A 16,233-nucleotide genomic window follows, 5' to 3' on the forward strand; every position below is an offset into this window, starting at 1 on the left:
ATGCATTTTTTTTTATTTATACATGGTGGAGGGATACATGCAGGGTGTCGTAAGGCAAAACAGTCCAAAAATAAAACTTGTTTTTTCGGATTTATGACTATTTTATCGCTCTAACATTCCATATAAACTCAGAAGACTCGTGTAGGTTCACTGGTGGTTTTGAATAGTAAATAAAATGGCTATATTTGTGTTGTAGTCATGGTGACCCCTGGTTCCCATCACCACCACTGTAAAGAAACCTCAGTTTTCGTGCAACATCAAACCACTGTGAATGACTCTGTTTACACCTCAATGATTAAATTATGCAGAATTTCTCTTTAAAGGGCTGATAGTTGGCCCATAGTCGGCATGTACGCTGCACGTATCCCTCCACCATGAATTGATTTAAAAAATACATCTCAGGCCAAAACCTTCTCAAAACAATCAGGCATCAGGCAGTGAATTCATAACCATCTCATGTAGTAACTTTCAGTGAGGGGGCTTTTAGAGGTGGACGTCTGGTTCCTATCACCACCACTGTGAACAGTTCTGACTGTAAGTTTCTCTAGAACAGAGCGTTTCACACCAAACCACTCTTAACGTCTTTGTTTACAACTCAACCATTTTAATCATGTAGAATTTTTGAAAAAATCAGTGGAATTGCCCTTTAAGTGAAGTACTGATTTCTAAAGAGATCCAAGGGAAAGAAGTTGAAGAGTTCATGGCTGAAATATCCCCTCTGCAGTCCCTCCTCTGTCCACAAGGTGGCAATTCAGAGGCAGAATTCCAGCCTGAGGCCTTTCCCCTCAGTGGAACTCTGTTTTGCACACATTCCTAACAGTCATATCATATCACCCCTCCCTCCAGCTTCAGCTGAGCTCGTTCAGCGCGGAATTCCAGCAGAGGGACACACCAGGGCTGCAGTCATGTGTTGCTAAAGGAATTTTGCTTACATTAACTTCACGATGAGCTTGGAGATAACACCTTTTAGATGCTTCACTTTCCAACTGCTATCTGCTGTTGTGATCCAAAAGACTGGACATCTGGACATTATACTGGACATTATACTGACTGCCACAATTAAATGTGGTTGTTATTTAACATTAATAACATAATTATTACTGAGGTGTGGTTATTGTAATCAGGACTTTGTGAATTTTTGTCTAGGATTTTTTTCTTTTGACTATATTCAACCCAAATAAGAGCAAAAACAAAATGATTTTACATTTTTTTTATTTACATGGAATGTCACCAGCAACAGTGGTGGTGATAGGAACCAGATGTCTGAAGAGTTTCATGCCTCTCACAGAAAGTTATTAGATGCAATGGTTATGAATTCACTGCCTGATGTATGAGACATTGTTTTATGATAGTTTTGAGAAGGTTTTGGCTTAAAATGCATTTTTTTTGTTTATACATGGTGGAGGGATACACGCAGGGTGTTGTAAGGCAAAACAGTTCAAAAATAAAACTTGTTTTTTCGGATTTATGACTATTTTATCGCTCTAACATTCCATATAAACTCAGAAGACTCGTGTAGGTTCACTGGTGGTTTTGGATAGTAAATAAACTGGCTATATTTGTGTTGTGGTCATGGTGACGTCTGGTTCCCATCACCACCACTGTAAAGACATCTGAACCATTTAAAATCACCTCAGTTTGTAACAGAAACCATATATCATGTTTGTATCTGTCTCCTTTCAGCATTAAAGAAGTGATTTGATCTGCTGTTTAGATAAAAGCTCACAATTGCACAGCATTATCTTCAAGTTTAAAGCATCCAAATCACACTGAAAAATGTCCTGCATTTTTTTTTAAATAAAAAAGACAGATTAACTGCTTTTAGGGTGAAGTGTGTAAATTTGCTTTGTCACCAAACTATAGTTTTAAATGTCTTCAATGCGATTCATTAGACTTCTTCCGGTTATTAAATGGCTCATCTAACTAAAAAAAACACATTTTCCTTCCTCGTCACATCATAACACCCCACACACATCATGCCTGCAGTCATGTGTTGCTAAAGGAATTTTGCCTACATTAACTTCACAATGAGATTGGAGATAACACCATTTAGGTGTTTCACTTTCCAGCTGCTATCTGCTGCTGAGATCCAAAAGACGTTTACATTGTACTGACTGCCACATAAAAAAAAAAAAGTTTGGAGCTGTTAAATGTGATTATTACCTAACATTAACTACCTCAACATTGCTTGTAATTCTTGTAATCAAGACTTTGTGAATTTTTTAGTGTCAATCTTTTCTCTATACTTTTCTTTTGACTGTATTTAACTCAAATACAGCAAAAAGAAAAGCTGAAAAAAAGAAAAATAAGGCATAAAATTGAGGCATCAACATTTTGATAAATTATTTTAAACGATAACTGCCCGTCATTTTTGGTGATCAGTGGCAGGGAGTTTCAGCAGGTTGGCAGTGTTAAGGTGCAAACAAGTTGGGGGGTGGGGTGGGGGGGGGTTATGGATGTTGGAGAGTTGGCATCTGGGGTGGCCAATTGCCACGTCGATTAATCCTGAAATGGAAAAAAGTGAACTAAAATCAAGGCTGCTAATCTACTCCATTCCTGAAGCCCTAACCAACAGGAGAGCTTGCTTAGCTATATCTACCTAGATACCATGGAGAAAACACTCCCTGATTGGCCAATTTTCCACAGGGCATTTCAAGAATTTAACCTGTTTTTCCATCCAAAACTTAACAGTGAAACACAAGTAGTACTGTAATAGTTGCAGTTTAAACACAAGCATGACTTTATTAAATAAAAGTTAACTATAAATTACAAACAGACATTTTTTGTTCCCAGAAATCATTAGGCCTTCTCCGAAGGCCCAGAAGGCCCTGAGGGTTCCCCACTGCGGTTAGCACAATACTAACTGATGTAAATAAGCTCTAAGTCATTGGCCTTGTAGCTCCAGTGCAAAAGTAAAGATGCAAACTTCAGACACCAAACATGTCTTGGCTGACTGACTACGCTTGACCTAGGAGGGAAAACACTGAACATTTCTTGCTAAACTGTTTGCAGCGCTGGGTGGGACTGTAAAGTTGCATATCAGGAATTGTCACACTTCAAAACATGACCAGCCTCCTCCATTTGTATGCATGAAAAAGGCTTTCATAATGAGTCAAATCTTCGGTCCACACTTTTCCCATGAACCTGAGACGTAGCTGCTGATACTCACGCTGGGGTTGTGGGAACGAGGGCCGTTCAGATCCTGAACACAGCTGCACTCTGGTCTGCTAAATCTCTAAATAAGCCAAACCAAATCCCCACACAGTGGCGAAGATAATCGGGAAAAAAGAAGGCCCTGAGGGCAGCTCAGCTCATGATTCGCAAAAGTAAGAGCGAAGACAACAGAGAACGCGGCAGATCTGACTCTGACCTGCTGACCATTTCATTTCTCTCTTCGGAGCAGATGAGGATGCCCAAATCCACTGTTACGAATAAAGAAATAAAAGAAAAATAAAAAAGAAACTGCAAGGTTCATGGGGTTGTACATGTTTTAGGGATTTTTTTTTAATCCATACTGTAGTTTAAGCTGAATTTTGAAAGCTGGTCTAATTGGAGCCTTTAAAGGGCCTATATCCTACATTTTGCTTATATTTTATTATTTTATACTTATATTTTGTTAAGTCACAATCACAATTCATTCTCATTCAAAAAGCAGTGCGGGCTGAAACACTACTAACTTTACTGTGAATTGGTGGAGGTAGATACATGTAAATTTGTTGTTTTTTGTGACATCACAGAAAGAATGAATTCAAAACGTTCTGTTTTTGCAGCTTAGTTTCCATTAATGGACTGTATGAACTACATCTTGAAATTTTGAAAGTGTTAATATGTTAGATTAAACTCTTTTTGTTTCAAAAAAGCAAGGATATTTGGTTGATATAAGCCCTTTAATAACCGGTAGATGTCTGTTTAATAACATTAAGGAGATCTGGTTGATATTAGCCCTTTAATAACCGGTAGAGGTGTATTTAATAACAGTAATGAGATTTGATTGATATAAGCCCTTTAATAACCGGTAGAGGTGTATTTAATAATATTAAAGAGATCCGGTTGATATAAGCCCTTTAATAACCGGTAGAGGTGTATTTAATAACAGTAAAGAGATCCGGTTGATATAAGCTCTTTAATAACCGGTAGAGGTGTATTTAATAATATTAAAGAGATCTGGTTGATATAAGCCCTTTAATAACTGGTAGAGGTGTATTTAATAATATTAAAGAGATCCGGTTGATATAAGCTCTTTAATAACTGGTAGAGGTGTATTTAATAACAGTAAAGAGATCTGGTTGATATAAGCTCTTTAATAACTGGTAGAGGTGTATTTAATAATATTAAAGAGATCCGGTTGATATAAGCTCTTTAATAACTGGTAGAGGTGTATTTAATAATATTAAAGAGATCTGGTTGATATAAGCCCTTTAATAACTGGTAGAGGTGCTTCTCTCAGGCGCTAGATTACAACAGCGAAAGCCTGAGTTTACCTCATTTTTCACTCCTCTCAGTGCTGCCCAGTGCTGTGATGAAGACTCCTGCAGGCCTCATGATTGACACCCAGTGAAAAAAAGCTCTGTGCTAATAGGCTCTGCATGCTAAGCTTGTATATCTCAAGGCTAAAGATAGCTGAGGTCTAGACAGACCAGCGCTGCCCTCAGTCCTTAACTGCTCTCCAGGCATTAAACACCTTTAGAATGCAAGTTGGACGAGGCTCAGAGTCTGGCCTGGACAGGCCATTCATATTTTAGCTTTCTCAGCAGGCGCTAAAGGCTAAGCACTCGCTAAGTGGCTGAAGCCAAGCTTTGTTTAACGGAAAAAAGGAACTGATTTCAGCAGCTAACTTGTTAGCGTACAGTTTGAACTGGATGGTCATGGTGTGTTAAACTAAACTGGCACTAATGGAACATTTTTAATATGTCTGTTTTATCAGCTCCACTGACCATATAGTTTCACGCTGTAGTTCTACAGTTACAGACTGTAGTCCATCTGTTTCTCTGCATACTTTGTTAGCCCCCTTTTACCCTGTTCTTCAGTGGTCAGGACCCCCATGGACCCCCACAGAGTAGGTACTATTTGTGTGGGGGGATCATTCTCAGCACTGCAGTAACACTGACGTGATGGTGGTGTGTTAGTGTGTGTTGCGCTGGTCTGAGTGGATCAGACACAGCAGTGCTGCTGGAGTTTTTAAACACCTCAGTGTTGCTGCTGGACTGAGAATAGTCCACCAACCAAAAATATCCAGCCAACAGCGTCCTGTGGGCAGCGTCCTGTGACCACTGATGAAGGACTAGAGGATGACCAACACAAACTATGCAGCAGCAGATGAGCTATCATCTCTGACTTTACATCTACAAGGTGGACCAACAAGGTAGGAGTGTCTAATAGAGTGGACAGTGAGTGGACACAGTGTTTAAAAACTCCAGCAGCACTGCTGTGTCTGATCCACTCGTACCAGCACAACACACACTAACACACCACCACCACGTCAGTGTTACTGCAGTGCTGAGAATGGTCCACCACCCAAATAGTACCTACTCTGTGGGGGTCCTGTCAGGGTCGTGACCATTGAAGAACAGGGTAACAAAGAGAAACAGATGGACTACAGTCTGTATGATGAAGTGTGCATTCAGTGTATGTATATATATATATATATATATATATATATATAAACTCATAGTCATGTCTCATTTTTTTTGACATTTGGCCCTTAAAGCAGTCAAAGCTGGAACGTATTTCCCAGAGCATGTTCCCTAAAGCTGAAGGGGATTTTGAAGGAGCTGCTAATATTGTGACTGGTTATATTTTAACGTAAAGTTCTGTAAAGTAGTCGCTGATCGGCCAAGTCAACAGTTCTGCTTTTAGAGTTTTTGGAAAAGAGAGTAGTTCAAGGAAATGTATTCAAGGAACTGGAAAACACTGACGTGTGTGTGTGTGTGTGTGTGTGTGTGTGTGTGTGTGTGTGTGTGTGTGTATTTAGTTCTTTGTAGCGTCTCAGCGATGAAAAAAACATGAGCATTTAGTGGTTTGTGGTTACTTCTGGCTGCTCACCATAATAAAATACAAAATCCCAGAAAGCTGCAGCTTTTTAAAGGAAATAGACCAATGTTTGTGTTTTGGTTGCTGAGGTTAAAGGGCCTAATACCTTGAAAAATCATATTTTTAGCTTGATATAGTATGTAAACATTGTTAAAGTTTCAAAACATGCCAGTCAGTTTGCAGCCCATGCAGTCTATATATGGAAACTGAACTGCAACAACTGGCCATTGTGAATTCATTGGTTTTGTGATGTCACAAAAACTATAGTTCATGCCCACCCGTTCATGCTGAAGTTATAAGGGGTGTTTCAGCTTTTGAATTAGGCACAATATACAGCAGTCAATCAGAACAGCCTCATTTACATATCGTCGTAAGCACAAGTTTGGACACTCCCAGTGAAAAGACATGTTTTATTGACTTTCTAAGTTAACATAAGTTAACACACCCTCCGTGGGAAATGCACTTAAATGTGACATTTTTCTGCAAATTTTATTGCACAACTGCTGTTTATTTAGCATATTGGAAATAAATAGTACATAAAATATAAAATGTGTCACAACCTTCGCACAGGCCACATTACATTTTTTTCCGATATGTTAAATTAAGCAAATAAACAGTAATTGTGTATTAAAATGTGCAGCAGGGTGTCTCTGTAGAGGATGTGTTCACTTGTTATCACTTAAAAAATCAGCAACGTGGCATTCGACCAGGGCGCCCAAACTTTTTCACATGACTATATATATCATTCTTAAAGGCACAGTAACAAAAGCAGATATAGAGTGGTTGGAAACATACATATGTGATGGCTAGCATTAGCACTAGCAGCATAGAGAAAGACATGGAAACCCCCCACAAAGACAGGAATACACGTTAGCGTGTGTGTGAGTGTGTGTTCGGCCTTGACCGAGGTCTAAGGTGACCGTTCTAGCTTTACCTCCTGAAGAAGGTTGCCGGAGGGAAGAAGTTCACCTTTCCCCTCGCAGTGCGTAACAGAAGATAATTAGGTTAATGTGGGGAGAATGAATGCTGTGTAGAGGTCAAGCAGTAAGGCGTGAAACCCTGCAGTAAAACAGGCCTGCTTTACTGGACAACACACTATGTAGACCTAGTGTACTTCATAACACGAGTGGGCAATACGTAACGGTATTATATCATCAAGAAGAATTCATAACGTCATAAAAGAGACTGAAGGATGTGTAGACAGTGTGTAAACAACAATAAGTGTGTAGTAACTGCATGAACTGCATACAGACAGGTCTATTCTGACCAAGAGAAGGAGAAAAATATCACTTATGTTTTTCTTCCCGTCTTTCTTCTGTTTCTCTCAACAGTATGTCAAAAATATTGACTTAATATCTCAAAATAATGATTTTCTCGTTTTCTTGAAATTTTTGACGTTTTTTCTAAAATATAGATTTTGTACCAAAATAATGATTTTCTAGGAATTTTGCCTTATTATGCCAACATGATTTTCCTAATTATTGACTTTATCTCAAAAATGACTAATATTTGCAGAAATTGACTTATTATATTACACTGAAATAATTATTTGTTTTCTGAAAAATTGAAAATATCTCAAAATAATTGCTTGTTTTCTAAAAATTGACTTTATATTAAAATAATGACACATTTTCTTGAAATTTTGACTTTTTATGCCAACATAACTACATAACTATTTTTTAATACTGACTAAAAATATCTCAAAATATCTCAAAATAATTCTTGGAAAAAATGACTAAAATGACTTGGAAATACTGACTGAATATCTCAAAATAACTTTTTTTCCAAAATGTCGACTTTATATCAAAATAATGATTTTCCTAGAAATGTTGTCTTATTGTTCCAACATAATTTTGCTAATTATTGACTTTATCTATATAATCAATATTAAATATTGATGTGATATCTCAAAGTAATTATTTGTTTTCAAAAAACTGACTTTATATTGAAATAATGACACATATTCTTTGAATTTTGGCTTTTTATGTCAACACAATTACTTAATTTTTTAAATATTGACTTAATATCTCAAAATATTGAGATGCAAAATATTTGCTTTATATCAAAATAAAGTTTTTTCAAAATGTTGACTTATTATACCAACTTAATTTTTGAAATACTGACTTAATATCTCAAAATAACTTTTTTTGCAAAATGTTGACTTTCTATCAAAATAATGACTAATTTTTGCAAAAATTCAACTTATTATATTATGCTGAAGTAATTAATTATTTTTTAAAATATTGACTATTTTCAATATCAATATTTAATATTGATATCTCAAAATAATTCCTTTTTTTCCAAGCAAATTTATTTTATTTTAAAATAATGACTAATTATCTTGAAATTTTGTCTTATTATATCTACATAATTACTTATGTTTTTAAAATATTGACTTAATGTCTCAAACTAATAACCTTTTTTGCAAAAAAAAATACTTTGTATCAAAAAATGATTTTCTTGAAATGTTGACTTATTACGCCAATATAATTACTATAAATACTGACCTCATATTTCAAAATAATAACTTTATATGAAAATATATTGCAAATATAATGATTCATTTTCTAAAAATTTTGAGATATGATGTCAAAATAACTGTTATAATAAGTGATTAATACAAGACAATAAATTATTACGTGACAGAATAAGTCAATATTTTATGATATTAAGTAGATACTAAGTCGTTTTGACATAGAAAGTCAAAAATGTTGACAGACTGCTGCCAGAGAAAATAATCTTAGGTCATTTATTTGTCCTTCACCCGCTGGACTGGGCTTATTTTTGCACATGTAGAATATAAAAAACCATAGTGATCATAGTTTTTCATAGGCCTTGTATTGAAAGTGCCACTGTTGTTTTAATGGTGTCCCAACTCGTTCACAAACCTCAGAAAAACAACCCAAAGTGACTCTGAACAGATGTGTGAAAAATTGCCAATTTGAAGTGAAGTCTTAACAAGGTGTCGGCCCACCAGAGCAGCTTCAGGCCACTTTGGCTTTCTCTGGAACCGCACTGGAGGGATGGAACACCGTTCTGACGAAACATATTCGCTCAACTGGTGCTTTGTTGATGGCGGTGGAGAGAGCTTAGTTCAGCTGGGTTCAGATCTGGTGAGTGTGAAGGCCACAGCTTATGATTTACATCATTTATTAGCACTGTGCGCTAGTCAGTTAGCTTATAGAGTGAATATAGGGCAAAGTGCGTCATCGCACGTCCAAAAGCAAGAGTGACTGGAACATCCTGAATTACTGCTGAGAGGAGATACCGTTGACGGTGTTTTGACTGCCAGCGAATGAGGCCATTGCACAATTCATTAAAGAGACAGTTTGAACTTTTGTAAACCAACAAACTCGATTTGACCGGCGTATATTTATTAGTGTTACTGTTGGCTTTTTGAGTCAGCCTTCCTCTCAACTTTAAACTCATATTAAAGATCATATGAAAAGTTATGGCATGTTTATATTTGTTCACGGTGACCGGACCGTGCTGTGATTTGTTTATCATATACAGATGTTTGCACTCATTACATTATTCACTGTTATTAGGTTAAGTTCTGCAGAAGTGAGATGGAAAACCACATCGAGCTGGCAACAAAAATACAAGGGCTACAGAGAATCAACCACAGTAACACGTCTTTTCCGGAGAATGTTTTGGTTCAATTGTGGACACGATCCAAACTCTCTCTTGAAATCAGAATTCCTCCAGGCTGCCCTTTATTCAGAATCAGTGAGGCTGACGGTCACCTTCAAAGGTTCAGCTCAGCTGCCGAAATACGGAAACCCCTGCTAAATATAGAGGCTTTTATGAATGATTAATGTTTCACTAGTGATATCAGTAGTTAATCTTTGATAGTTGGCTATAATAACACAGTATTATTTATTTATTTACTCCTACAATCAGACTTTTATTACTGCAGCTGCTCCGTTTCATGTTTTTTTGTGTTTCTGGGAAACAATGGTTTATTAAAGTGATACACACACACACACACACACACACACACACACACACACACACACCTTCTAAGCCGCTTATCCTTCTGGGTCGCTGGGGGAGCTGGAGTTCTTAAGGCGATAGTTCAGCCAAAATATCACATTTATTTCATTTCCTTTTTACCCCAAATGTAGTCGATCAGGCAGGCCAGTCTGAAGTTTGCTTTTTTAGTTTGACACTGGAGCTGTGAGGCTAATGTTGCTAACAAGTAATGGAAACTTATGTTTACCAGTTAGCATCGTGTCTAAATCATCACACACAGCCTCAAACTATGCTGAGTTAAAAGGAAATTCCACTAATTTTGAAAAATATCTGCATAATTAAATTGCTGAGATGTAAACAGAGTCATTCAGAGTGGTTTAGTGTGAAATGGTTCAGATGTCTTTACAGTGGTGGTGATAGGAACCAGACGTCACCATGACTACAACACAAATATAGACATTTTATTTACCATCCAAAACCACCAGTGAACCTCCACGAGTCTTCTGAGCTTTTATAGGAGTGATAAATCCAGTGGCGACCCATGACTGTTAGAGCTAGACCTTCAGTTAAACAATGCTCATTTCTGCTAGCCACCCTATGGCATTTCTAATTGTATGTTAGCACCAAGGTAACACTTGCGTGTTTAAGCTCTTATTGGCTGTTTTAGATTAAACAGAGACATTCGAAGCTTGACAAGGACATTAACATATTTTTAACCTTCTACTTTGTTCTTTAAAAGGGCTTAAGCAATCTTAAATACGCTTGCTAATGCTTATTTTGCTAGTTCAGTACAAAACAGGAAATGTAATTTATAAATCAATTTTCTCACTTTTATAAATCAATTATAAATCAATTTTCTCATTTTTATTCATTAATTTTAATGATGTTATTAATTAGCTTAAATAAATGAGCCCACTGGTGACCACCGAAGTACATTGATCTGCAAAAAAAAAACAACATAATCTTAATTGTTGCTCTAGGAGAGCTGGGATTCTAGTGGTGACGAGCTAACTGACAGCATTGGTTTCAGTAATCAGGTCATCAGGTCGTACTCAGGACTTTACAGAGGAACAGGGAAATCCAATAGAAGATACAGGTTATTTACTCTATAGTAAATATCTCATAATCCTGTCAGTCTTAAATACCCACCTGAATTATACACTCGATGGCCAAAAGTATGTGGACACCTGACCATCACACTTCCATGAGCTTGTTGGACATCCCATTCCAAAAATATGGGCATTAACTGTGATGTTACCCCACCTCTCCCTCTCCCCCCTTTGCAAGTGTAAAAGCCTTCTGTGGTAAATTGTGCCCATTCAGTTAAAAGAGCATTTGTGTGGTCAGGCACTGATATTGGACAAAAGGGCCTGGCTCACAATCAACGTTCCAGTTCATCCCAAAGGTGATCAGTGGGGTTAAGGTCAGGGTTCTGTGGAGGCCACTGGAGTTCCTCCACAGCAAACAGGTGAAATCATGTCTTTATGGAGCTCACTTTGTACACTGGGGCTCAGTCATGCAGGGACAGGAAAGGGGCTTCAACAAACTGCTGCCACAAATTTGGAAGCGTATAATTGTCTAAAATGTCTTTGTGTGTTGTAGCATTAACATCACCCTTCACTGGAACCCTGAAAAACAGCCCCAGCCCCTCATTATCCCTCCTCCACCAAACTTTACTGTTGGCACTAAGCATTGCGGTACGTAATGTTCTCCTTGCATCCGCCAAATCCAGACTCGTTCATCAGACTGCCAGATAGTGAAGCACAAGTCATCACCCCAGAAAACACCTTTCCACTTAGTGGAAGTCCAGTGATGTCATGCTTTACACCACTCCAGCCGACACTTGGCATTGCGCATTGTGAGCTTTAGCTATGTGCTTGAGTTTACACACTCGTTAGCAATAGGTGTGGCTGAAACACCTAAACTCAATAATTTGGAGGCTTGTACAACAGCGTTGCTGTGGTCAGAAAATGACCAATGATGAATGGGGTGGAGTGGGACTTATAAACTGTGCAGTAACAGAGAGACTACAATCTGTAATTGTACACCTATATAGTTAAACTGTAAGTTAGGTGGAGCTCATAAAGAGGGCAGTGAGAGGAAGTGAAAAATGATAAAGTTTATGATAAAGTGGACGGTAAGTGTGTATATGTAACAGATGGCCTGTCTTTGATTCTGCTGTTATGCAATGCAAAAGGCTCTATTACCAAACAGCTTCGTGTAAGAGCACCATTATGTGTCCTCATGACGTCCCTGCAGGCACAACACTGCATGGCCCACTTTTCCACCTCTGAGCACATAAGGCCAGCTTTCTTTCTGACCAAGCCTGAGGACAAAGCACAGGCAAACAGAGCCTCCCCATTGGTCAAAAAACATGTAAAATCAAATAGATTTGAGTGAAAATAAAAGTCTGCCGATTTCAACTAAGCCATGAATCTCATATCTTCAAATCAGTTGTTTAAATAAACCTTGAACACTTAGAACTCTCAAGTTATGTTACTTTGCTATGCTATTTTAATGTAATTACCTACTTAATTACATTACATAGTTAATTACGTTTATATCTGATCCACATTCTGTATCAACAGCTTTCAGTTTTGATGTTAAAGAGACCATATCATACATTCTTCTTTTTAAATTTTCTTTTATGTACCAAAAACAATCACAATTCATTTCTACCTGACCATTTTCTATCTTCTCTGTATTCCTTAGAACTGAGGACAGCAACCCAAATGTTAAGAACAGCCATTTAGTCCTTTCAACAAAAATCAAACCACCTTGGTGAGCCGCAACATTTTACGTCCATTTAACCATCTTGGCTGTAAATATGTCTCAGTATGTGCTGATGTGCTAATATAGGCTAAAAATATAATAACGAAAATGCAGACTTACTTTGCTCTGCTTTAAGCTTTAGCTCAGCTATAGCTGCTTTTCACGCATCTCCAGCAGGAAACCTTTCCTCAAAAGTAGAATAATTTCTTCTAAAATGTCTCTCAAAGTTCAACCTTTTGCGAGGCTGAAGTCGCTTCTCATTCGCCAGCTTCTTGGACGAATTTTCCCCTTCCACTTTAAAAGGTGCCTGAGGCGCCAGAATGTCACTGCTGCACCATTTAAGGTGGAACAGGAAACTGAAGCTGGTGAATGACAAGCTGAGAGACATTTTACAAGAAACTGTTCTACTTTCACGGAAAAGTTTCCTGCTGGAGATGCAAAAAACAGCTACAGCTGAGCTAAAGCTAGAAGAAGAAACTGACGAACAAGATGCGACTTCAGCTTCGTGACTTTTCAGTGTTTGTCAGTTTCTCGTTGCAGATTAAATGTATCAGGAAACCAGCTGGAGTGATTATAAATGCAAATAAGTCCATTTATCTCCAAATTATCGATGTTCATCTTAAATCTTTCTCTTTGCTGTTTCTTTAACTACTAGCTAGACGAGACTGTTGTTAGCGTTGCTATGGTGACCAGCAGTCAGCGCGCCAGCCTTCAAGGTTAGAGGGTGAATTAGCAGTTCTACATTAACTCAGCAGATTTTACTGGTTACTTTTCATACTTTGTCTTCATCAGTCGGCATTAAACCCGTTAGCTTCATCAGAAATTCATGTTTATCAGACATAACAGATCACATTTGCTCATTTTATTAATGTGTTATAATTATTAACGATTATAAGCTATTTATGACCTTATTAATAATCATCAGTAAACTAATCCTAAACCATTCATAAACGCTTTATAAGGGTAGCCTCATTCTCAAGTGATGCCTTTTGGATGAAGAGCTACTTTAAGAGGTTTCACTTTACTCCTACTTTGAACCGAAGTTTCTTGGACTTTCTTGGAGCCCAGTTAACATGGCTCCCTGGTCCACTGCTCTGGATGACTTTGTTTACATCTTAACCATCTAATTATGCAGGAATTCTCAGAAACGAGCTTTAGTTAAGAAAACCATAGTTGTATTAGTATCATCTGAGTTCAGTATCGACATGGGAAAAGAGGTGGTATCGTGCCGCCTCTAGTCAGGGGGGTAAAGGTATGTGTGCAGATACCATACTCTGGGTTTCCTGAGGATAAGTCCACAGTACCTTCTACTGTACAGATAAGTGATATTTTTATGAATTTCACCTCAGTTCAAGGCTGTGTGCTCTGTATTGATCGTAACCTGAGAGAACCAACACAAAGCTGCGCACATACAGGTTCAAAGCACTGCTCCACATGTCATGTTTGGGGCTTGTGTGCAGAATTGATCTCATCCCAAGTGAACTCACACATGTGTCGAGGGAGGCCGATGCACTGTCAGGGTCAGCCAAGGCCAGTTGCAAAGTTAGCAGGCCACAATGTTAACTGAGAAACAACCCGGAGCTGAAAGAGTCCATTCTCGAAAGTTGTGGTTTTTTAAAACGGTTGATAGAGTCAGACCCAGGTTTCCTTTCACATTTACAAAGTCCTAAAACAGCTGTGGTTTCATCTGCTTTTATTTTCTCAGCTTCAGCCGTCACATACATGTATGTGCAAAAGTCAGAGACCAGCATTTGTTTTCTAATGTCCAGTCAAAATGCTCACTCACTGTCCATTTTATCAGCTCCACTGACCGTATAGGAGCACTTTGTAGTTCTACAGTTACAGACTGTAGTCCATCTGTTTCTCAGCGTACTTTGACACCCGGTTCTTCAGTGGTCACGACCCCCACAGGACCCTCACAGAGCAGGTACTATTTGGGTGGTGGATCATTCTCAGCACTGCAGTAACACTGACGTGGTGGTGGTGTGTTAGTGTGTGTTGCGCTGGTACGAGTGGATCAGACACAGCAGTGCTGCTGGAGTTTTTAAACACTGTGTCCACTCACTGTCCACTCTATTAGAAACTTCTACCTTGTCAGTCCACCTTGTAGATGTAAAGTCAGAGGTGATAGCTCATCTGCTGCTGCACAGTTTGTGTTGGTCATCCTCTAGTCCTTCATCAGTGGTCACAGGACACTGTTGGCTGGATATTATTATTCTTTGTTATTTTGTTTGTGGTGCAGTCCCATAGATCATTGCTGGGGAGGTGGTGGGAGCACACATTACGTTGCAGTGCATGCTGGGAACTGTAGTGCAGTTTGTGGTGAAATGGGCTAATATTAATAGAAAATTAAAATAATTTTGTGGGCTGAATATGATTGTGCCACAGGCCTAGTGTTTGACACATGGGCACTAAATGATGAAAAAATGGATAGTATATTTAGCTGTTTAGGTTTCTGTATAATTTTTGGTGAAATGTATCGCATTTTGTTTTTTTCCTGATGCTGAATTTTTTTTTCTTTTACTGGAAGTGAAATAAATAAATGGGTAGTCTCCAACTATCACACAGTAATTTACCATCATATGCATGTTTATTGACCAATAACACCCTCGCCTCTGCTGCCTTGTAACCACAGCTATAGATCCTGATGGACTGGAATAACTGGTCCTTCCTAAAGACGCACACTTTCCCAGCACTTGGGGAAATTCCCGACCACTTAAAGGAAAATATGTTTTTTTCAGTTTTCAGAGTGCTTTAAAACAGTGTTGGTCTTTTTCTGTTGCTGGAATCTCACACGCAACTCAACTGAAATTTAGTTGCATGTGAGATTCAAGCAACAAAAGTTGCATAAATGTTTCCCTATGTAAAGCCAGTCTTTTTTTTTAGAACACCTCTATGCAACTTTAGTTGATTGAATCTCACATGCAACTCAACTGAAATTTAGTTGCATGTGAGATTCAAGCAACTAAAGTTGCATAAATGTTTCACTGTGTAAAGCCAGCCTTTTTTGAGAAAATGTATATGCAACTTTACTTGCTTGAATATAAGTTTTTTTTCAGTTTTCACAGTGCTTTAAAACAGTGTTGGTCTTCTTCTGTGAAATGTGTTTCAACAAACATTTACTGAAACATGTTTTGCATAAGATGGCTATTTACCAGTTAGCTGGATAGCATCCTACATCCTGAGAGGGTGGAAGGTGGAAAGTGATGACATAAAGGAGCATCAAGTTATAACATGCTTTCTGTTCTTTTGTCACATCTTACAGTAACATTGGAGAATGTTGCATTGCTGCATTAGCATTAGTGTCCAATGCCCCATGCAGATTGCATGCAATGTGACAGTTACATGAATTAATCATAATCACATTGGATTAATCCACTTAGCCAAATTAAAAGGTTGTATTTTTTCATACATTAAAGTGTTCCTGCCATATACAGTCATCTGCAACGTGTAATG

The sequence above is a fragment of the Colossoma macropomum genome, unplaced genomic scaffold, assembly GCF_904425465.1.
Source record: "Colossoma macropomum unplaced genomic scaffold, Colossoma_macropomum, whole genome shotgun sequence".
Lineage (NCBI taxonomy): Eukaryota > Metazoa > Chordata > Actinopteri > Characiformes > Serrasalmidae > Colossoma > Colossoma macropomum.